This window comes from Bombina bombina, chromosome 4 (genome assembly GCF_027579735.1).
Source record: "Bombina bombina isolate aBomBom1 chromosome 4, aBomBom1.pri, whole genome shotgun sequence".
Classification (NCBI taxonomy): Eukaryota; Metazoa; Chordata; class Amphibia; order Anura; family Bombinatoridae; genus Bombina; species Bombina bombina.
Window position 1 is genome coordinate 1,109,900,822 of NC_069502.1, and position 24,079 is coordinate 1,109,924,900.

Below are 24,079 nucleotides of genomic sequence, written 5' to 3' on the forward strand. Positions count from 1 at the left end.
GACCAACTTTCAAGTTTGATGATTCAGGAGAGGCTAAGGACAAAAAAGGACTAGAAGGCCAAGAAAACTTTAAAAATCTGGTGAGAAGTTTCTCAGAGTTTCTTATTTGAGCGACCGGAAGAAGCAAGGACCTGGCTCAGCATTTGGAAGCTTCATCAGGATTCCAAGTTGACCTTTCTGCAGTCCAAGGACGCTTGATCAGGAATGGTCTTTGTGGAAGGGTAGCAGCCAAGAAACCAATTTTCCGGAAGGGAAACAGGATGAAATGGCTAAGATATGCTAAAGCTCACAAAGATTGTAATGAAGATCAGTGGAAAAGAGTATTATGGAGCGACAAATCCAAATTTGAAATTTTTGGTTCCAATCATAGACAATATGTGAGAAGAAGAGTTGGAGAAAGATGGAAGAATTAGTGCTTGCTGCCTTCAGGGAAACAAGGTGGATGGTCTATCCTGGTTTGGGGCTGCGTTTCTGCCAGTGGTGATGGCGATATTGTCTGAATTGATGGGATCATGAATACTGAAAGGTACAGAACGGTTTTAATTCATTATGCCATTACTTTTGGAAAGCACCTGATTGGCAATGGTTTTATTTTTCAGCATGATAATGATCCCAAGCACACTGCTAATGAAATTAAATCATTATTGGAGAGAAAAACAGCTGATAAAAAACTGACAGTCATAGATTGGTTTGTACAGAGTCCAGATCTGAATATTATGGAGGCAGTATGGGATCACCTGGACAGAGAAAAAAATAAAACTACCTAAATCTAAAGACAAATTCTGGGAAGTGCTGAAAGAAGCCTGGTATAATATACCAGAAGATTTCTTCAGAAACCTTCCGGACAGTCTCCCCCATAAAGTGTAAGATGTGCTTAGTGCCAAGAGAGGCCACACTAAATATTGACTTTTGCCTGAAGAAGCCATTTTAATCTAAAAATTGTGTTTTTTTTTTATATTTTGTGTACATATTTCCTGTATTTTCTATTTGTATTTTAATAAAGAGACCAAAAAATAAATATGGATGGTCATTAAAACTTTGCTAAAACAACAAATCAAATGGTGGCTTAAGACTTTTGCACAGTACTGTATATTGGAAAGAATATGTACCATAATCAGCCTTACCAACAGCATCTAGAATATAAAAATCAGCCAAAATACCTATGAGGGTTATGTTCAATATTTATATTAGTGCCGCATAAACCTATATACCCGTGGCTACTTAAACATAATAATGGTGGGCTGCAGGTCTCGATGGGACCATAAGGAACCGTTATTGCGTCCCGCTAAAAAACGTTGATCTACAGTTAGGTATATAGACACTAAATGGAAATATTATGCGGCTGACACAAGGCACAGAGCCTTGAATTACCAAATTTAAAGCAGAAACCAGGGAAATATAATATAAAGTTGATAGTAACATCTGGAGACACTCAAAATGAACATCAACCTACTCAAATTAACTAAACCATGATAGGCGGCTAGTACACCTAACCAACATAAAGTGAGGTTACAGTTACATAATTATAAAAATCAAATGTAAATATTATTGAACAGAACCATATTCACTGGAGCATTTGATCAACAATACTTGACCACAGAAAGGATACACCCAGCGTTGAGATGTCAGCCATGTAAGAATTGCGGGGTGCATGAAGATATTGACAGCCCACACTTAGATTTCTACAGAATCAAGGCCAGATACAATACTTCCTAAAGATGGAGTCCCAGACTAGGTTTAGGCATACTCTAAGGTAAAGGCTGTCACTCATGTGCTAAAAAACACAGAAAGTCCAGCACACACTGTAGTAATATTGGGTGCAAGCTGTAACAGGGCACTGCACAACCCTGTGTCACTATCCAAGAATCCAAAAAACAACAGCAGCACTCCAAAGGGTAATAATTACCAATCCTTTATTGCAGCGAAAAGCACAAAAGAAGCAGCAGCAGCTGCTGTTGTTTTTTGAACTCATGTGCTAATGCCAGTCTCTATTCTTTAAAGAGATAGTAAAGTCCATATTAAACTTTCATGATTCAGATAAGGCATGTCATTTTAAACAACTTTCTAATTTACTTTAATCCTCAAATTTGCTTTGTTCTCTTGGTATTCTTAGTTGAAAGCTAAACCTAGGTTTAGGTACAAGCTAATTACAGTGGTAAAAAGTATATTTCTATAACAGTGTGGGTTATGCAAAACTGGGGAATGGTAAATAAAGGGATTATCTATCTTTTTAAACAATACATTTTTTGTTGTTTACTATCCCTTTTAAGCAAGTCAATGCCCAATTTACGGGTAGTCACTGTGTAGAATGTACCTTCTTTGTTGATTATAAATTTGGTTGGATATCCCCATCTATACTTTGTATTGTGAATTCTTATAGTTTGAGTCACATTCCTGTAAGACCTTCTTTAATGTAAAGTCTATTGAGAAAAGTCCTGGTATATGACAATAGATTTAAGTTTATTAGGAAGTTGTGGTCTGTTCACCATCTTATGCAGGATTCTTTGTTTATGAGTAAAACAATTAACATTAGCCAGAACATCTCATCATTCCCTTAAATCTAAGATTGTTCCTCCTGGGACCTATTCTCAACATCAGCTAATTTCAACTCGAGATCAGAAATTTGCAAAGCCAGATGTTGAGAGTAGGAGAGTAAATTTGCATAATTAATATCAAGGTCTCCATGCTTTCTCTCCAAAGCTTATGTTCTCTCTCCTATGGCTACAATCAGGGGCGAAACTACAGGGGGTGCAGAGGGTGCACTGCGACTGGGCCCCTGATGGTGTAGGTCCAGCTTAAAAAAAAAAAAAAAAAATTCTCAATAAAAAACGTTGACCTGCCACTGCCTGCCCTGATATCATGTGAGTGTGACATGATGCCTCACTAGTGTCTCTGACTACAGGGGTTAGTGTTTCTGTTTTACCCATTGGTGTTTGTGTATGTTTGTGGAACCAGCAAATTGCAGACCTTGTTACTACAGCATTGGGGGGACAGGGGGTAAACAGTGTCATTATACTGTACCACTATATACAGTACGGGGGGATGGACCATGTCACAGACTACTTTGGTCACTCTATAAAGTACTGGGGCGGGTAGGGTCAGGCCAGCCATCTCACCAGTAGATTACAGACTGCGTCACTAACTCACTATATACAGTAATAGAGGGTCAGATCATCTGACAGACTGTGGGCACAAGGTACCTCCTTTTGCAGACATGTAATCTGATTCACATTTTTTTTTCTGTGTTAAATGTAAAAAAAATAAATAAAATAAAAATGTATCAAATTCACCTTTTTTTGGGGGGGGGGGGGGGCTTCTTAGATTCTTGCACCTGGGCCCTGTGGTTTCTAGTTACGCCTCTGGCTACAATGTCTCTCCTGCAGAGTCTTCAATGGCTTTAGTGTTAGTTAATTAGTTTTGTTTTTTTTTTATGTTTTTGGCTATGCTGAGTGAGTTTGGACTAGGTTAAGAGCATGCATACATTGTCAAAGTGGTTATACTTCCATTTGGGAAATCAGAAACTAATTTTAATATTTCTGTGGTTCAATAATTTACACCTCATTTTCTTCATCAATTAAAATTGAAATAATACATTTTATCTTGTGATTTATAATGATTATGATAAACAATAAATATATAAAATATGTGTTTGAAATATTTAGAAAATATAGACTCCAGTGCTGTTATTTATCCTGTATCTAATAAAAATAATGACACAAAATTTAACTTTTTTATTGCATTTGTTATGGTGGTGTTTTCTCATATTGTGGTATTTCTGCAAACTAGAGTTATTTTCGTAAAATACTTGCTGAAAAAAAAACAAGGTATGATTTGTTTGTGTATTTATAAAAAAATAATAATAATTTTTTTATGGGTATATGCAATGAGTCGCAAACTGATTAAGGCATAGATACACGTGGAGAGCAAAAATAGATTTCACGTTCACATTGTTGAAGGACAATCAATAGAGCTTTTGTTTTTTTAACCTAATATTACAATTCCAAAGGAAATTTTTGTCGCTCGAGCGACATTCTAGGATACGCTAACATCTGCATGTCAGGTCCTCTAGATCACTCACACAAAAGACTATGGGGATACACAGTAAAATTCATGTTGGGTGGTGTGTTATGCAGATAGTGTGCTAAACTGAAGGTGCACATGAAGTGAAGTTCTTCATGTAGCTATATTGTTAATGATAATGGTTTATTTTAGGTCTCAAAATGCAGTGTTTTTGGATAGTGCTTGAGCGCTCTAATAGCACTCCCTACACTATCCATTAAAAGTATAGGGCACCACCAGCAATACCAGCTTGAGCACTATTCTTAGCGCTAGGCCAAGTGCAAGATAACGCACCCAGCACTATCAAGTGCGCCCCACTTGTAATCTAGCACAACATGCTTAATCACACACAGTAAAAAAATATCCATGCACTTTCATTATTTATTTTGCCTGCTTTTACAGTAATTTAATCTGTTTAGCATTAGTTGTCACTGCCATGAGAGAGGCTGGAGCACATTTCAGGGAATTCAGATCCATGACCCTCCTACATGTTGCACAGTGATCAGTGCAGGAGCTCATTTATATCTGTCCTTAAAGGGACAGTCTAGTCAAAATTAAACTTTCATTATTCAGATAGGGCATGCAATTTTAAACAACTTTCCCATTTACTTTTATCATTAAATTTGCTTTGTTGTCTTGGTAGTCTTTGTGGAAAGCTAAAGGTAGGCTCATATGCTATGAGATAAGCTCATATGCTAATTTCTAAGCTGTTGAACTGCCTCTTAACTCAGTGCATGTTGACACTGCTAGTTCATGTGTGTCATATAGATAACATTGTGCTCACTCCAGTAAAGTTACTTAAGTAGTGCTGTACCCGTCTTTCTATTTGTGGAGTTATTTAAGATTCAACACCGATTGGCTAAAATGCATGTCTGTCAAAAGAACTCAGATAATGGGCAGTCTGCAGAGGCTTAGAAACCAGGTAACCACAGAGGTAAAAGGTCTATTAATGTAACAGTGTTGGTTATACAAAACTGGTGTACGGTAATAAAGGGGTTATCTATATTTTTAAACAATAAAAAGGTAACACAGTAGTAGCAGTAATGATTTTGACCATAGATATACCAGAAGAATGCACTAATAAAAGGTACATTAGGTTTGTACACATTCTGCACATGCCTATGTATAGACTGGCTGCTATGGCCCCTAGAACTTATGCCCTGGTGCCACAGCACTAATGGTAGTTTCACCCCTGCTCAAGAGGCTTTTCTAGAGCTGTGTCCCTGGATTGTAAAACAATAAGAATTTTGGTAACAACGTTAAAGTTTAAATGCTTTTTTTATTTAATAGCTAAATTCTTTGCAATGCAGTGAATCATTTCTAAAATACAAATAAAAATATCATAATTTCTCCAACATAGGTGTGTCCGGTCCACGGCGTCATCCTTACTTGTGGGATATTCTCTTCCCCAACAGGAAATGGCAAAGAGCCCAGCAAAGCTGGTCACATGATCCCTCCTAGGCTCCGCCTACCCCAGTCATTCTCTTTGCCGTTGTACAGGCAACATCTCCACGGAGATGGCTTAGAGTTTTTTAGTGTTTAACTGTAGTTTTTATTATTCAATCAAGAGTTTGTTATTTTAAAATAGTGCTGGTATGTACTATTTACTCAGAAACAGAAAAGAGATGAAGATTTCTGTTTGTATGAGGAAAATGATTTTAGCAACCGTCACTAAAATCCATGGCTGTTCCACACAGGACTGTTGAGAGCAATTAACTTCAGTTGGGGGAACAGTGAGCAGTCTCTTGCTGCTTGAGGTATGACACATTCTAACAAGACGATGTAATGCTGGAAGCTGTCATTTTCCCTATGGGATCCGGTAAGCCATGTTTATTAAGATCGTAAATAAGGGCTTCACAAGGGCTTATTAAGACTGTAGACTTTTTCTGGGCTAAATCGATTCATTATTAACACATATTTAGCCTTGAGGAATCATTTTATCTGGGTATTTTGATATAATAATATCGGCAGGCACTGTTTTAGACACCTTATTCTTTAGGGGCTTTCCCTAATCATAGGCAGAGCCTCATTTTCGCGCCGGTGTTGCGCACTTGTTTTTGAGAGGCATGACATGCAGTCGCATGTGAGAGGAGCTCTGATACTTAGAAAGGACTTTCTGAAGGCGTCATTTGGTATCGTATTCCCCTTTGGGCTTGGTTGGGTCTCAGCAAAGCAGATACCAGGGACTGTAAAGGGGTTAAAGTTAAAACGGCTCCGGTTCCGTTATTTTAAGGGTTAAAGCTTCCAAATTTGGTGTGCAATACTTTTAAGGCTTTAAGACACTGTGGTGAAAATTTGGTGAATTTTGAACAATTCCTTCATGTTTTTTCGCAATTGCAGTAATAAAGTGTGTTCAGTTTAAAATTTAAAGTGACAGTAACGGTTTTATTTTAAAACGTTTTTTGTACTTTGTTATCAAGTTTATGCCTGTTTAACATGTCTGAACTACCAGATAGACTGTGTTCTGAATGTGGGGAAGCCAAAATTCCTATTCATTTAAATAAATGTGATTTATGTGACAATGACAATGATGCCCAAGATGATTCCTCAAGTGAGGGGAGTAAGCATGGTACTGCATCATTCCCTCCTTCGTCTACACGAGTCTTGCCCACTCAGGAGGCCCCTAGTACATCTAGCGCGCCAATACTCCTTACTATGCAACAATTAACGGCTGTAATGGATAATTCTGTCAAAAACATTTTAGCCAAAATGAACACTTACCAGCGTAAGCGTGACTGCTCTGTTTTAGATACTGAAGAGCATGACAACGCTGATAATAATGGTTCTGAAGGGCCCCTAACCCAGTCTGATGGGGCCAGGGAGGTTTTGTCTGAGGGAGAAATTACTGATTCAGGGAACATTTCTCAACAAGCTGAACCTGATGTGATTACGTTTAAATTTAAGTTGGAACATCTCCGCATTCTGCTCAAGGAGGTATTATCCACTCTGGATGATAGTGACAAGTTGGTCATCCCAGAGAAACTATGTAAAATGGACAAGTTCCTAGAGGTCCCAGGACTCCCAGAAGCTTTTCCTATACCCAAGCGGGTGGCGGACATTGTTAATAAAGAATGGGAAAGGCCCGGTATTCCTTTCGTCCCTCCCCCCATATTTAAAAAATTGTTTCCTATGGTCGACCCCAGAAAGGACTTATGGCAGACAGTCCCCAAGGTCGAGGGAGCGGTTTCCACTTTAAACAAACGCACCACTATACCCATAGAGGATAGTTGTGCTTTCAAAGATCCTATGGATAAAAAATTAGAAGGTTTGCTTAAAAAGATGTTTGTTCAGCAGGGTTACCTTCTACAACCAATTTCATGCATTGTCCCTGTAGCTACAGCCGCATGTTTCTGGTTCGATGAGCTGATAAAGGCGGTCGATAGTGATTCTCCTCCTTATGAGGAGATTATGGACAGAATCAATGCTCTCAAATTGGCTAATTCCTTCACCCTAGACGCCACTTTGCAATTGGCTAGGTTAGCGGCTAAGAATTCAGGGTTTGCTATTGTGGCGCGCAGAGCGCTTTGGTTGAAATCTTGGTCAGCTGATGCGTCTTCCAAGAACAAGCTACTTAACATTCCTTTCAAGGGGAAAACGCTGTTTGGCCCTGACTTGAAAGAGATTATCTCTGATATCACTGGGGGTAAGGGCCACGCCCTTCCTCAGGATCGGCCTTTCAGGGCAAAAAATAAACCTAATTTTCGTCCCTTTCGTAGAAACGGACCAGCCCAAAGTGCTACGTCCTCTAAGCAAGAGGGTAATACTTCTCAAGCCAAGCCTGCTTGGAGACCAATGCAAGGCTGGAACAAGGGAAAGCAGGCCAAGAAACCTGCCACTGCTACCAAGACAGCATGAAATGTTGGCCCCCGATCCGGGACCGGATCTGGTGGGGGGCAGACTCTCTCTCTTCGCTCAGGCTTGGGCAAGAGATGTTCTGGATCCTTGGGCGCTAGAAATAGTCTCCCAAGGTTATCTTCTGGAATTCAAGGGGCTTCCCCCAAGGGGGAGGTTCCACAGGTCTCAGTTGTCTTCAGACCACATAAAAAGACAGGCATTCTTACATTGTGTAGAAGACCTGTTAAAAATGGGAGTGATTCATCCTGTTCCATTAAGAGAACAAGGGATGGGGTTCTACTCCAATCTGTTCATAGTTCCCAAAAAAGAGGGAACGTTCAGACCAATCTTAGATCTCAAGATCTTAAACAAGTTTCTCAAGGTTCCATCGTTCAAGATGGAAACCATTCGAACTATTCTTCCTTCCATCCAGGAAGGTCAATTCATGACCACAGTGGATTTAAAGGATGCGTATCTACATATTCCTATCCACAAGGAACATCATCGGTTCCTAAGGTTCGCATTCCTGGACAAGCATTACCAGTTCGTGGCGCTTCCTTTCGGATTAGCCACTGCTCCAAGGATTTTCACAAAGGTACTAGGGTCCCTTCTAGCTGTGCTAAGACCAAGGGGCATTGCTGTAGTACCTTACTTGGACGACATTCTGATTCAAGCGTCGTCCCTTCCTCTAGCGAAGGCTCACACGGACATTGTCCTGGCCTTTCTCAGATCTCACGGATGGAAAGTGAACGTGGAAAAGAGTTCTCTATCTCCGTCAACAAGGGTTCCCTTCTTGGGAACAATAATAGACTCCTTAGAAATGAGGATTTTTCTGACAGAGGCCAGAAAAACAAAACTTCTAGACTCTTGTCGGATACTTCATTCCGTTCCTCTTCCTTCCATAGCGCAGTGCATGGAAGTGATCGGTTTGATGGCAACCATCAGGGGGGAACAAGGAGTTCCCTGGCGATGGAAGAAGTGACCAAAATCATTCTATGGGCGGAGTCTCACTCCTGCCACCTGTCTGCTATCCACATCCCAGGAGTGGAAAATTGGGAAGCGGATTTTCTGAGTCGTCAGACTTTGCATCCGGGGGAGTGGGAACTCCATCCGGAAATCTTTGCCCAAGTCACTCAGCTGTGGGGCATTCCAGACATGGATCTGATGGCCTCTCGTCAGAACTTCAAAGTTCCTTGCTACGGGTCCAGATCCAGGGATCCCAAGGCGGCTCTAGTGGATGCACTAGTAGCACCTTGGACCTTCAAACTAGCTTATGTGTTCCCGCCGTTTCCTCTCATCCCCAGGCTGGTAGCCAGGATCAACCAGGAGAGGGCGTCGGTGATCTTGATAGCTCCTGCGTGGCCACGCAGGACTTGGTATGCAGATCTGGTGAATATGTCATCGGCTCCACCTTGGAAGCTACCTTTGAGACGGGACCTTCTTGTTCAGGGTCCGTTCGAACATCCGAATCTGGTCTCACTCCAGCTGACTGCTTGGAGATTGAACGCTTGATCTTATCAAAGCGAGGGTTCTCAGATTCTGTTATCGATACTCTTATTCAGGCCAGAAAGCCTGTAACTAGAAAGATTTACCACAAAATTTGGAAAAAATATTTCTGTTGGTGTGAAACTAAAGGATTCCCTTGGGACAAGGTTAAGATTCCTAAGATTCTATCCTTCCTTCAAGAAGGATTGGAAAAAGGATTATCTGCAAGTTCCCTGAAGGGACAGATTTCTGCCTTGTCTGTGTTACTTCACAAAAAGCTGGCAGCTGTGCCAGATGTTCAAGCCTTTGTTCAGGCTCTGGTTAGAATCAAGCCTGTTTACAAACCTTTGACTCCTCCTTGGAGTCTCAATTTAGTTCTTTCAGTTCTTCAGGGGGTTCCGTTGGAACCCTTACATTCCGTTGATATTAAGTTATTATCTTGGAAAGTTTTGTTTTTGGTTGCAATTTCTTCTGCTAGAAGAGTTTCAGAATTATCTGCTCTGCAGTGTTCTCCTCCTTATCTGGTGTTCCATGCAGATAAGGTGGTTTTGCGTACTAAACCTGGTTTTCTTCCAAAAGTTGTTTCTAACAAAAACATTAACCAGGAGATTATCGTACCTTCTCTGTGTCCGAAACCAGTTTCAAAGAAGGAACGTTTGTTGCACAATTTGGATGTTGTTCGCGCTCTAAAATTCTATTTAGATGCTACAAAGGATTTTAGACAAACATCTTCCTTGTTTGTTGTTTATTCCGGTAAAAGGAGAGGTCAAAAAGCAACTTCTACCTCTCTCTCCTTTTGGATTAAAAGCATCATCAGATTGGCTTACGAGACTGCCGGACGGCAGCCTCCTGAAAGAATCACGGCTCATTCCACTAGGGCTGTGGCTTCCACATGGGCCTTCAAGAACGAGGCTTCTGTTGATCAGATATGTAGGGCAGCGACTTGGTCTTCACTGCACACTTTTACCAAATTTTACAAGTTTGATACTTTTGCTTCTTCTGAGGCTATTTTTGGGAGAAAGGTTTTGCAAGCCGTGGTGCCTTCCATTTAGGTGACCTGATTTGCTCCCTCCCTTCATCCGTGTCCTAAAGCTTTGGTATTGGTTCCCACAAGTAAGGATGACGCCGTGGACCGGACACACCTATGTTGGAGAAAACAGAATTTATGTTTACCTGATAAATTACTTTCTCCAACGGTGTGTCCGGTCCACGGCCCGCCCTGGTTTTTTTTTTAATCAGGTCTGATAATTTATTTTCTTTAACTACAGTCACCACGGTACCATATGATTTCTCCTATGCAAATATTCCTCCTTAACGTCGGTCGAATGACTGGGGTAGGCGGAGCCTAGGAGGGATCATGTGACCAGCTTTGCTGGGCTCTTTGCCATTTCCTGTTGGGGAAGAGAATATCCCACAAGTAAGGATGACGCCGTGGACCGGACACACCGTTGGAGAAAGTAATTTATCAGGTAAACATAAATTCTGTTTTTGTACTTCAGAGAGTGCTGAGAAATGAAAAGTGCATCTTCATCAGGCAAACAAGTTAAAATGAGTTTAAACTATCTGTTAAACAGGAATGTATTATAGGTTGGCCATTTTGTTATTACCTTCAGTAAAGCTACTGAGAAATGTATATCTAACTTAGAAGATATTCAGAGGACGGAGAGCCAGCTACATATCTTTAGGTGCTAAGTTAAAGGTTTTATATGTAGATATTTATAAAAGAAAATGTATCGAGTTGTAGATGGACACGTTCTCAAACAGAGAATCTGTCTGCCCCCAATTGCCACTTATGATGCAACATTACTTGCACAAACAGCTCCCTTGTGCAATCCAGGTCCTGTCAGTCATCCCAAACCAGCAATATTGGGTTGATTTATTGCTGCCATTTCTGAGGTTGTGAAAAGCATAAGAAGCAGCAGTTGCAGGGGTTTCAGAAGTTGTGAATGCATTTTCCCCCAAGAAGTAATCTAACCAATTTCCGAGCTGGAGTTAAATTCTTTTGGAATCTAGGCTCCAACGATTTGTCAAGTCCTGGTTTAATCTCTCTAGCAGAAACCTCACTTTACATATCCTTTTTCATGCAATGGCCTTTTTGCATCATATTTCTATTTAAAAGAATGACTTAAATAAAAGCATTCAGAGTAGGAAATAAAATATGTTAAACCGATCTGCATATCTAGAAGATTTAAGATGCATCCTAATAACCTGCAAGATATATAAAGAGAATGTGAGAGTGTAGCTGAAAAAGCCATTGTTAGTTAATGAAAACACTCAGAATATCAATTGAAATGGTAATGAAATGCAAACAACGTAATTTACATTGCTGCTTTTTTTTCTCATTCTATATCGTTAGGATGAAAAGCAAATAATAAAATAGTTGGCATCTGATGCACTTTGAAGACCAGACTTCTAAACACAAATCAACAAACCTAACGTCATTTGGTAGAAATGTAAAGCTGTACAGTAGGAAAATGTATAAATTAGGAAAACATTTTTTTTAATAGTGTGTTGCCAGCCTTCTGAAGATCTTTGTAATGTTGTGCAAGCTGTTATCTTAAATCACGTCTTGTGTTCCTTGCTTTTTAATTTCTAGATATCGTCTGGTTTGTTATTCAGCAAGTCAGGGTTTAATTTTCTTCCTAATGGGAAAGAGTCCACAGCCGCATGTATTACTTGTGGGAAATAAGAACCTGGCCATCAGGAGGAAGCAAAGACACACCAGCCAAAGGCTCAAATACTCCTCCCACTTCCCCTATCCCTCAGTCATTCTTTGCCTTTCGTCCCAGGAGGTTGGCAGAGAAGTGTCAGAAGTTTTATTTTTTAAAGAAAATACTTTTATTCATTTTTACGTAAAGCGTGTCTCTCATGGAGTGTAGTACACTTCGCAATGGGACAGGAGTTTTAAGTAGTCCTGTTAGTCTCTCAGTGAGGGCCTGGGCGAATGTTAGAGTCTGGAGATGCAGTGGGAGTTCTCTCTACACCATCCGATTCGTAATAACAGCTCCTCTAGCACTTGTCTTTGCCGACCCTTTGCTTCGCTACCTGCTGTCTTCTCTCACGTCCATGACGGAGGCGACGCTATTATCCGTCACACCTGAAGGGCCGTGTTCCTGTTCCACGGCGTAGATTCCAGTAAGATCGCTTCATTTTATCAATATGAATGTTATGTTATTATGTGACAGATAGGTATGGGTCTCAGTGAGACTCCTCTGTTCGGATCTGGGAATTATGGGATAATTCTTTCCTTTGGGGGGATTGTGAACAGGGTGGGGTTCCTTAATTATGTTTCTTATGTGATCTCCCTGCTTTGTGTATTGGGTATTGGCTCTGGGGCTCAGACGGGAGAATTGCTTGAAGGATTTAGTGGGGCCTAGTTGCCGCCTTTTTCTGGCTCATTTTTACGGTTCACCTTATGACCGGGCGTTGTTACGCTGGGTTTGTTACGCTTCCACATTCCTGACCGTGTGGCGACGAAGATTTTCTGCTTTGTTTGGATCTGGTCATAGGAGGTGGTGAGTGCCACAGCCATTGTGCCACAGCCATTGTGGGTGTAGGTGTTGTTCGTTTTTGTTTGTTTTTATATTGTCCTAATTTCTCTTTGGTTTTAACCATGGAGGATTCTAAAGTTGAGACTGTCGTTATTTCTGATTCTGATTCTTCCTCTTGTGAGGAAGGTGCTTCGGTCCCACTGATGCAGGTTTATCAGTCCTGTCTCTTGTGCCTCCTTAGAGTGCCTGGTTCCTCAGTCTCGGGGACCCAGGAGCCTATAGAGCCATCAGCCTCTGGGGGCTCTGTTCCTCAAGCAGCGGATTCCCAACAGCACCCTTCCTCTACATTTGCGGGTAACCCTAATGTTAATTCTCCCTCTGCACAGGGTGGTTTGTTTCCCCTGGAGATTGTGGGTCATTTCCGCTTCAATATATTGATGGTGCTGGTTCGCCTGCAGGATCCGGAGGTTCCTGCGCAGTTGTGTTCTTGCCCGATTATCCCGGGTGTCCAGACTTCAGGTGGGTCTATTCAGTTACCTCCGGGGGTGAATATTCCTCCATGTTGCACCTTTTGTTATCAGATCGCGCGGCTGCGCGTTTTACTCCGTCGTCTTTACAACTTATTTGGGGATCCTCTCCTCTATCAGTTGGGGAATGAGTCATTGAATGGTGCTTAGAGCTAGACTATTTGGGATGTTGATCATCTCCAGTCGGTCGCTCGTGTCCTTTCCCAGAGTTTTTTTTTGGCGGATGCCTTTGGGCTGCCTTCTTTTCTTTCATCCGGTTAGGATACTCTTTTATTGGCTTGTTCCCTCAGGAATTTCTGGGTTGGACTTGCTTTTTGTTACTTCCTTGGAAGTTGTTCGCGGACTGTTGGGTCCGGAAATTGTGTGCACTATTGTTGTGTTGTCAGTGATGTCTGTTGCGCCTGGCGGGTCCAGTGGGACCTTTTGTGTTGTTTTATTGTTTGTTTTCACAAACTACTCTATACATCTACATCCGGGCCTTCGGGTCCGCATACCGGGAGAGATTGGGCATGCCACTCTCTCCTGGAGCTGGGTCAGTAGCTTCTGTCATGTCGCTTTGGTCTCCTTTCAGGGGGGGGGGCGGGGCCTTCTCCACTAGGGCGGTTTTTGGGCCTTGGTCTCCTTGCTACCCTTTGGGTGGTTTTAGACTCCTAGGGTCTCTGGACCTCGTTTTGTTCCGCTTTTAATGGATCCTCTTCGTGGATCAGCAGTGGAGCGCTTGTTGGTATTCAAGACATAATGGGATCATGCCTGCATTCTCTGTGATCTGGCAGCAGTGCTGTGGGGTGGCTAGCCTGTGACTTGCCATTTGGGGGCCTTGTTCGCCTTTTTTGCTGCTGGAGGCGTCTTCTAGCTGGAACCCGCTTTTATTGGGGTCACCTTGTTCGTTTCAGTTCTGGTTCTGTTTTTTTCCAGAATTTCTCCACCCTCTTAGGGTCGGGCGCTGATGTGGGACCCTAGTTTCTGAATGTTGCAGCGTTTTGCTCTCTGTCGTGGGTTCTATCGCCTTGAGATTGGTTCTGCGGTCCTTTCTTAGGTTTTGCTAGATTTCCCGGTTTTTTTTCGGGTTCCTTTCTCGGTGAGGAGTGTCTGACAAGAATTTTGGTCGGCGTCCTTTTCTTCAGGTCTCTTTGTGGATCTGGGATTGGGCTGGGGTTCCGGGTGGTGTTGGTATAGTTCTGTCTATGCTTGTTCTGGTTTTTCCCGCTGGTGTTCGGGTTGTGTCTGGAAGGGGTTCTTCCTTTTCTCTCTTTGGAGTGTCTGGTCCCCTTCTTATGGCTGCTTGGGGCCTTTGTTTTTCTGTGCGGGAATGTGTTCTGGACTTTCTTTGGGGGTCCGTTCTGGTGCTCTAACCTTGCATCAGCATCCTGTATAGTACCTTGGTAGGGTCTCTTTGTCTTTCGATCTTCCCCACCGGTATCTGCTGTGGGGCTCCGAGATTGCTACCTCAAGTAGACTCTGCTCCTTTGGGGGCTGGCTCGTTTTGGATTAGTTTTGACCCCTGTGTTGAGTTTATTTCTGGGGGGGCAAGTTTTCCCTTGTCCTCCGTCTTCCCTTGGGAGACTTTTTTCACTGTGGGTGTGTTCCTTTTGTCTCTGGTTCAGAGATGGAGATGCCCTTGGGAATGGACTTCTGGGTTCGGTGTTCCTCTGGTGGTGGAACTCTGCCCGTGTTTCTTGTCGCACTTTTTCGAGGTGGCTGGTGGTGTTCCCCCCTCTCGTTAAAGGGGGGGTGGGACTTTTTTCCGTGTGTGGGCGGTCCTCATTGCAGCGGTTTTGTGGTTGTGGAGAACGTCCCTCTTTATCTCCTAAGCTGTGGTTCTGGTGATCTTCTGACTTTTCAGCTTTCTCTGTTTCTTTTGGATACAGTGGGTCCCTATTGAGGTACTCTCTGAGCTCTTGGGGGGGGGGTGTTGGATCTCTGATTTTTCCCTCCAGGGTCTTGTCTAGGAACTTGATTTTTGCTTTTTCCATTTCTCATTGGTTCCCTACAGCTGGGGAGCTGGACACGGGTTTTTTTCCCCTTTATTTGTGGCTGCACTACAGTGTGCTGCTTAGTCGTCTTTGCGGTTTTCTGTTCTCAAGATACTTTTTGTTCTCTTTCGGTCTCCAACTGGATCATGTTTGACTGATGATGCCCTTTTTTCTTGCATTTCGTGAGGCTTTCTGGAGTCTCCCGAGCTAGTCTGCTTTGTCTTTTGAAAGACAGGGTTCTGGTTCAGTTCTCCCTCTCCCTTGCTTCTTCCTTTGGGGAGTTGTTGGTCAGGGTTCCCTTATGGGGACTTGTGTATGGGATAGGCCTTTGGGCGATAGGGCGCTTCGAGTCCTGTTGGCTCGGTGGTGTTGCATGTGGTTTTTTCCCAGGCTGGGGACTGACGTTTGTGTCCTTGGGGCCCTTTTTTTTTTTTCTTATTATTTTTGCTCCCTGCTTTTGGATAAAGCGGAACTTTTTTAATTATGGGATGCGGTTCAGTCCTGGTGCCCTCAGATTTGGCCGCCTCTTACCCTCTCGTTCTTGGCATTCAGTGTCCTCTTTGGCTTGGGTATAATTTTCCCACAAGGAATGAATGCGGCTGTGGACTCTTTCCCATTAGGAAGAAAAACATAAATTATGCTTACCTGATAATTTCATTTTCTTCCGTGGGAAAGAGTCGACAGCCCCCCGCCTGTTTTTCGTGTATAGTCTTCTGGCACCCTTTCACCTTGATATTTCTTCCACTGATCCTTGTTCCTCTGCAGAATGACTGGGGGATAGGGGAAGTGGGAGGAGCCTTTGGCTGGGAGTGTCTTTGCCTCCTCCTTGTGGCCAGGTTCTTATTTTCCACAAGTAATGAATGCGGCTGTGGACTCTTTCCCACAGAAGAAAATTAAATTATCTGGTAAGCATAATTTATGGGGTTTTTTAACAGTTTTTTTTTATTGGTAACAGAATGAAATCTGGCTACTTTCCTTGACTACAGTATAGTTTACTGATGTATTCATTGATATATGCGAAACAAGGAAGTAGGAATGTAGAATAAATGAATTTAAAGAAACATTATAGTTGAAAATTACATGCTCTAATTCATTAGAGCATGTGATTTTTATCACTGCTGACCCCGCAAGTCAATATAGTTAGACAATAAAAAATATTGTCTATCATAAGAACGGTTTTTGAGTGTGTGTTCCACAACTGACTTTCAAATAATTCTTTTACCACAGGTGCTAGCAGTGTGCAGAATTGCGGTAGCCCAGGAAAAGAACTATATGCTGAAAGTTTCTTGTTTGACTTCACTGTTCTGTGCTCTTTTATGAAATACAAACTTATTCCTTTCTTTCATTATGATTATAGTCTACACACCATCACATTTCAGTCCACTAGGAGGAGGCAAAACACCCAACATAACAGAGCTTTTAATTCCTCTCACTTTCCCATGAAAGTTATAGATATAGTCAAAAAGAAAGGAGAACTTTAGAAAGTTTAAAAGATAAAGCAGTGCAAGTGAAGTGCAAACTGGTTCTGCTTCCAACTTTTTGTTTTCTTTCATAAGAATCCACAAGCCATCACATGTGATATCCCATACCCAAGCTTTGAAGTCCACAAAAAAGGGATAACAGTTAAGGCAGGTAAATGCACTTAGCAGCCACAGTGGCTTGCAGAACTTTCCTACCAAAAACAGCCTCAGAAAAGGCAAAGAGGACCAAGTAGCTGCTTTGCAAATTTGTTTAGCTTAATTCCTGAAAGCCCAAATGGTGACCACTGCTCTAGCAGAAGGAGCTGTAATTCCTTTTGGGGAAGACTTCCCCAGTACCAAGTATGCTTTATGAATCAAAGTGTTAAGCCAAGAGATCAAGGTAATTGCTGTAGCCTTCTGCCTCTTGTGGGGACAAGAGAAATGAATAAACAAAGAAGTCGATTTTCTAAATTCTTTTGTGGCCTGAAGATAACATTTCCAGGCACTGACCATATCCAAGTTGTGAAGCAATCTCTCTTTAGCATTTCTTGGAGCTGAGCAGAGAGATGGGATCACAATTCCATGATTAATTTTGTCCTAAGATACCACTTTAAAAAGGAAAGAATAGTTGGTTCTTAAAACTGCCTTACCCTGATAAAAAAACACACAAAAAAAACAGGTAATGGGAATGGCAGGATAGGGCAGAAAGTTCAGATACTCTTGTGACCAAGGAAATGACCTAGAGAAAAATATCTTTCCAAGATAACAGTTGAATATCAAGACCAATCATTGGTTCAAAATGTTGAGCCTAAAGAATTCTTAAAATTAGGTTAAAGCTTCACAGAGGAGAAGCTGGTTTGATAACCAGTCTTATCCCTGCCTATGGCCCCTATTTATGAAAGTCTGGCGGACCTGATCCGACAGTGCGGATCAGGTCCGCCAGACCTCGCTGAATACGGCGAGCAATACGCTCGCCGTATTCAGCATTGCACCAGCAGCTCACAAGAGCTGCTGGTGCAACGCCACCCCCTGCAGACTCGCGGCGAATGGGCCGCCAGCAGGGAGGTGTCAATCAACCCGATCATACTCAATCGGGTTGATTTCCGGCGATGTCTGTCCGCCTGCTCAGAGCAGGTGGACAGGTTATGGAGCAGCGGTCTTTGTTACCGCTGCTTCATAACTGCTGTTTCTGGCGAGCCCGCAGGCTCGCCAGAAACACGGGGCCTCAACTCCATACGGAGCTTGATAAATATGCCCCTATCTCTAAACAAAGGCTTAAATGTCAGGTAAACCGTTTCACAAAAATATTTCTAAAGAACGACAAGGTATTATTCCTCATAAGATGTGGTCAGATACTTCACTATTGCATATGCTTTTGTCTGTTTTGAGGTGGCATATTTTCAAGCATCAATAGGAGAGACAACTTGAGAGAATCAGAAGTGATTTGTGGAAAAATGCCATTTCAAAGCAATGTTTGATTGATTAGTTTAAAATGATGGTAAACAATATGTATATAAAGTGTGTATATATATATATATATATTCTCCTATAGATTTGCTTATGGTATTTGCATAATCGCTTGTCCCTTATGCACTTTCCCTCTACCCAATTTGATTTTTAAGTCTGCAATTCAGTGACGTTCACAGTGGGTTGGACCTCTTGCGCGGTGGGAAGGTACATGATAGTCAGTACAGTAGGCACTTTTACTCTATGGGCTCAGTTTATTAAAGCTTTAGTTTGAAATTCAATTAAACTCTGCGTCTTTTTAGACACAATTTACGCTACACCAAGTTATCAAGCGAACAGATGCCCCAAAAACGCTGCAATTTCACAGCGATCGAATTATCACCAAGGCTCAATTTCTCCCCTCCTTGCTCGACTTTTGCTCACCATGATAGTATGTTTGCCCGATTTCTAAATTATCAAGCATTCTTTTTGTACGTTCATGTGGCAAAAGGCTCCGTGTACATGCCTTTCAATCCACAAGCTTATAGTTTGTGAATACCATAGAAGTCAATGGGCCTAAGCAACCTCACCTATTAAAGGGCTAACACAGCCATTTCTTTACAGTCTTACATTTGATACAAGAGTGTGCTTACTCTTGTCAACTGTTAGTTGAAAAATAAATATTTCTTTCATGTAATTAGCAAGAGTCCATGAGCTAGTGACGTATGGGATATACATTCCTACCAGGAGGGGCAAAGTTTCCCAAACCTCAAAATGCCTATAAATACACCCCTCACCACACCCACAATTCAGTTTTACAAACTTTGCCTCCGATGGAGGTGGTGAAGTAAGTTTGTGCTAGATTCTACGTTGATATGCGCTCCGCAGCAAGTTGGAGCCCGGTTTTCCTCTCAGCGTGCAGTGAATGTCAGAGGGATGTGAGGAGAGTATTGCCTATTTGAATGCAGTGATCTCCTTCTATGGGGTCTATTTCATAGGTTCTCTGTTATCGGTCGTAGAGATTCATCTCTTACCTCCCTTTTCAGATCGACGATATACTCTTATATATACCATTACCTCTGCTGATTCTCGTTTCAGTACTGGTTTGGCTTTCTACAAACATGTAGATGAGTGTCCTGGGGTAAGTAAATCTTATTTTCTGTGACACTCTAAGCTATGGTTGGGCACTTTGTTTATAAACTTCTAAATATATGTTTTCAAACATTTATTTGCCTTGACTCAGAATGTTCAACTTTCCTTATTTTTCAGACAGTCAGTTTCATATTTGGGATTATGCATTTAAATTATTCATTTTTTCTTACCTTCAAAAATTTGACTCTTTTTCCCTGTGGGCTGTTAGGCTCGCGGGGGCTGAAAATGCTTCATTTTATTGCGTCATTCTTGGCGCGGACTTTTTTGGCGCAAAAATTCTTTTCCGTTTCCGGCGTCATACGTGTCGCCGGAAGTTGCGTCATTTTTTGACGTTATTTTGCGCCAAAAATGTCGGCGTTCCGGATGTGGCGTCATTTTTGGCGCCAAAAGCATTTAGGCGCCAAATAATGTGGGCGTCTTATTTGGCGCTAAAAAATATGGGCGTCGCTTTTGTCTCCACATTATTTAAGTTTCATTTTTTATTGCTTCTGGTTGCTAGAAGCTTGTTCTTTGGCATTTTTTCCCATTCCTGAAACTGTCATTTAAGGAATTTGATCAATTTTGCTTTATATGTTGTTTTTTCTCTTACATATTGCAAGATGTCTCACGTTGCATCTGAGTCAGAAGATACTACAGGAAAATCGCTGTCTAGTGCTGGATCTACCAAAGCTAAGTGTATCTGCTGTAAACTTTTGGTAGCTATTCCTCCGGCTGTTGTTTGTATTAATTGTCATGACAAACTTGTTAATGCAGATAATATTTCCTTTAGTAAAGTACCATTGTCTGTTGCAGTTCCTTCAACATCTAAGGTGCAGAATGTTCCTGATAACATAAGAGATTTTGTTTCTGAATCCATCAAGAAGGCTATGTCTGTTATTTCTCCTTCTAGTAAACGTAAAAAATCTTTTAAAACTTCTCTCCCTACAGATGAATTTTTAAATGAACATCATCATTCTGATTCTGATGACTCTTCTGGTTCAGAGGATTCTGTTTCAGAGATTGATGCTGATAAATCTTCATATTTATTTAAAATGGAATTTATTCGTTCTTTACTTAAAGAAGTATTAATTGCTTTAGAAATAGAGGATTCTGGTCCTCTTGATACTAATTCGAAACGTTTAGATAAGGTATTTAAATCTCCTGTGGTTATTCCAGAAGTTTTTCCTGTTCCTAATGCTATTTCTGCAGTAATTTCCAAAGAATGGGATAAATTGGGTAATTCATTTACTCCTTCTAAACGTTTTAAGCAATTATATCCTGTACCGGCTGACAGGTTAGAATTTTGGGACAAAATCCCTAAAGTTGATGGGGCTATTTCTACCCTTGCTAAACGTACTACCATTCCTACGTCAGATGGTACTTCGTTTAAAGATCCTTTAGATAGGAAAATTGAATCCTTTCTAAGAAAAGCTTATCTGTGTTCAGGTAATCTTCTTAGACCTGCTATATCATTGGCTGATGTTGCTGCAGCTTCAACTTTTTGGTTGGAAACTTTAGCGCAACAAGTAACAAATCATGATTCTCATGATATTCTTATTCTTCTTCAGCATGCTAATAATTTTATCTGTGATGCCATTTTTGATATTATCAGAGTTGATGTCAGGATTATGTCTCTAGCTATTTTAGCTAGAAGAGCTTTATGGCTTAAGACTTGGAATGCTGATATGGCTTCTAAATCAACTCTACTTTCCATTTCTTTCCAGGGTAACAAATTATTTGGTTCTCAGTTGGATTCTATTATCTCAACTGTTACTGGTGGGAAAGGAACTTTTTTACCACAGGATAAAAAATCTAAAGGTAAAAACAGGGCTAATAATCGTTTTCGTTCCTTTCGTTTCAACAAAGAACAAAAGCCTGATCCTTCATCCTCAGGAGCAGTTTCAGTTTGGAAACCATCTCCAGTCTGGAATAAATCCAAGCCTGCTAGAAAGGCAAAGCCTGCTTCTAAGTCCACATGAAGGTGCGGCCCTCATTCCAGCTCAGCTGGTAGGGGGCAGGTTACGTTTTTTCAAAGAAATTTGGATCAATTCTGTTCACAATCTTTGGATTCAGAACATTGTTTCAGAAGGGTACAGAATTGGTTTCAAGATGAGACCTCCTGCAAAGAGATTTTTTCTTTCCCGTGTCCCAGTAAATCCAGTGAAAGCTCAAGCATTTCTGAATTGTGTTTCAGATCTAGAGTTGGCTGGAGTAATTATGCCAGTTCCAGTTCCGGAACAGGGGATGGGGTTTTATTCAAATCTCTTCATTGTACCAAAGAAGGAGAATTCCTTCAGACCAGTTCTGGATCTAAAAATATTGAATCGTTATGTAAGGATACCAACGTTCAAGATGGTAACTGTAAGGACTATCTTGCCTTTTGTTCAGCAAGGGAATTATATGTCCACAATAGATTTACAGGATGCATATCTGCATATTCCGATTCATCCAGATCATTATCAGTTCCTGAGATTCTCTTTTCTGGACAAGCATTACCAGTTTGTGGCTCTACCGTTTGGCCTAGCTACAGCTCCAAGAATTTTTTCAAAGGTTCTCGGTGCCCTTCTGTCTGTAATCAGAGAACAGGGTATTGTGGTATTTCCTTATTTGGACGATATCTTGGTACTTGCTCAGTCTTTACATTTAGCAGAATCTCATACGAATCGACTTGTGTTGTTTCTTCAAGATCATGGTTGGAGGATCAATTTACCAAAAAGTTCTTTGATTCCTCAGACAAGGGTAACCTTTCTGGGTTTCCAGATAGATTCAGTGTCCATGACTCTGTCTTTAACAGACAAGAGACGTCTAAAATTGATTGCAGCTTGTCAAAACCTTCAGTCACAATCATTCCCTTCGGTAGCCTTATGCATGGAAATTCTAGGTCTTATGACTGCTGCATCGGACGCGATCCCCCTTTGCTCGTTTTCACATGCGACCTCTTCAGCTCTGTATGCTGAATCAATGGTGCAAGGATTACACAAAGATATCTCAATTAATATCTTTAAAACCGATTGTACGACACTCTCTAACGTGGTGGACAGATCACCATCGTTTAATTCAGGGGGCTTCTTTTGTGCTTCCGACCTGGACTGTAATTTCAACAGATGCAAGTCTCTCAGGTTGGGGAGCTGTGTGGGGATCTCTGACGGCACAAGGAGTTTGGGAATCTCAGGAGGTGAGATTACCGATCAATATTTTGGAACTCCGTGCAATTTTCAGAGCTCTTCAGTTTTGGCCTCATCTGAAGAGAGAATCGTTCATTTGTTTTCAGACAGACAATGTCACAACTGTGGCATACATCAATCATCAAGGAGGGACTCACAGTCCTCTGGCTATGAAAGAAGTATCTCGAATTTTGGTTTGGGCGGAATCCAGCTCCTGTCTAATCTCTGCGGTTCATATCCCAGGTATAGACAATTGGGAAGCGGATTATCTCAGTCGCCAAACGTTGCATCCGGGCGAATGGTCTCTTCACCCAGAGGTATTTCTTCAGATTGTTCAAATGTGGGAACTTCCAGAAATAGATTTGATGGCGTCTCATCTAAACAAGAAACTTCCCAGGTATCTGTCCAGATCCCGGGATCCTCAGGCGGAGGCAGTGGATGCATTATCACTTCCTTGGAAGTATCATCCTGCCTATATCTTTCCGCCTCTAGTTCTTCTTCCAAGAGTAATCTCCAAGATTCTGAAGGAATGCTCGTTTGTTCTGCTGGTAGCTCCGGCATGGCCTCACAGGTTTTGGTATGCGGATCTTGTCCGGATGGCCTCTTGCCAACCGTGGACTCTTCCGTTAAGACCAGACCTTCTGTCTCAAGGTCCTTTTTTCCATCAGGATCTGAAATCCTTAAATTTAAAGGTATGGAGATTGAACGCTTGATTCTTGGTCAAAGAGGTTTCTCTGACTCTGTGATTAATACTATGTTACAGGCTCGTAAATCTGTATCTAGAGAGATATATTATAGAGTCTGGAAGACTTATATTTCTTGGTGTCTTTCTCATCATTTTTCTTGGCATTCTTTTAGAATACCGAGAATATTACAGTTTCTTCAGGATGGTTTAGATAAGGGTTTGTCCACAAGTTCCTTGAAAGGACAAATCTCTGCTCTTTCTGTTCTTTTTCACAGAAAGATTGCTATTCTTCCTGATATTCATTGTTTTGTACAAGCTTTGGTTCGTATAAAGCCTGTCATTAAGTCAATTTCTCCTCCTTGGAGTTTGAATTTGGTTCTGGGGGCTCTTCAAGCTCCTCCATTTGAACCTATGCATTTATTGGACATTAAATTACTTTCTTGGAAAGTTTTGTTCCTTTTGGCCATCTCTTCTGCCAGAAGAGTTTCTGAATTATCTGCTCTTTCTTCAGTTGCGAACTTCTTTTGAATTTTTACCTAAAGTTGTGAATTCCAACAACATTAGTAGAGAAATTGTGGTTCCTTCATTATGTCCTAATCCTAAGAATTCTAAGGAGAAATCGTTGCATTCTTTGGATGTTGTTAGAGCTTTGAAATATTATGTTGAAGCTACTAAATCTTTCCGAAAGACTTCTAGTCTATTTGTTATCTTTTCCGGTTCTAGAAAAGGCCAGAAAGCTTCTGCCATTTCTTTGGCATCTTGGTTGAAATCTTTAATTCATCTTGCCTATGTTGAGTCGGGTAAAACTCCGCCTCAGAGGATTA

General features: G+C 41.4%; 1 protein-coding gene across 2 annotated transcripts in view; it reads left to right on the plus strand.

Annotated features, from left to right (window-relative positions):
- HHAT (hedgehog acyltransferase) overlaps positions 1-24,079 on the plus strand; it is a 1,153,474-nt gene that overhangs the window by 416,946 nt on the left and 712,449 nt on the right. The window lies entirely within an intron of this gene.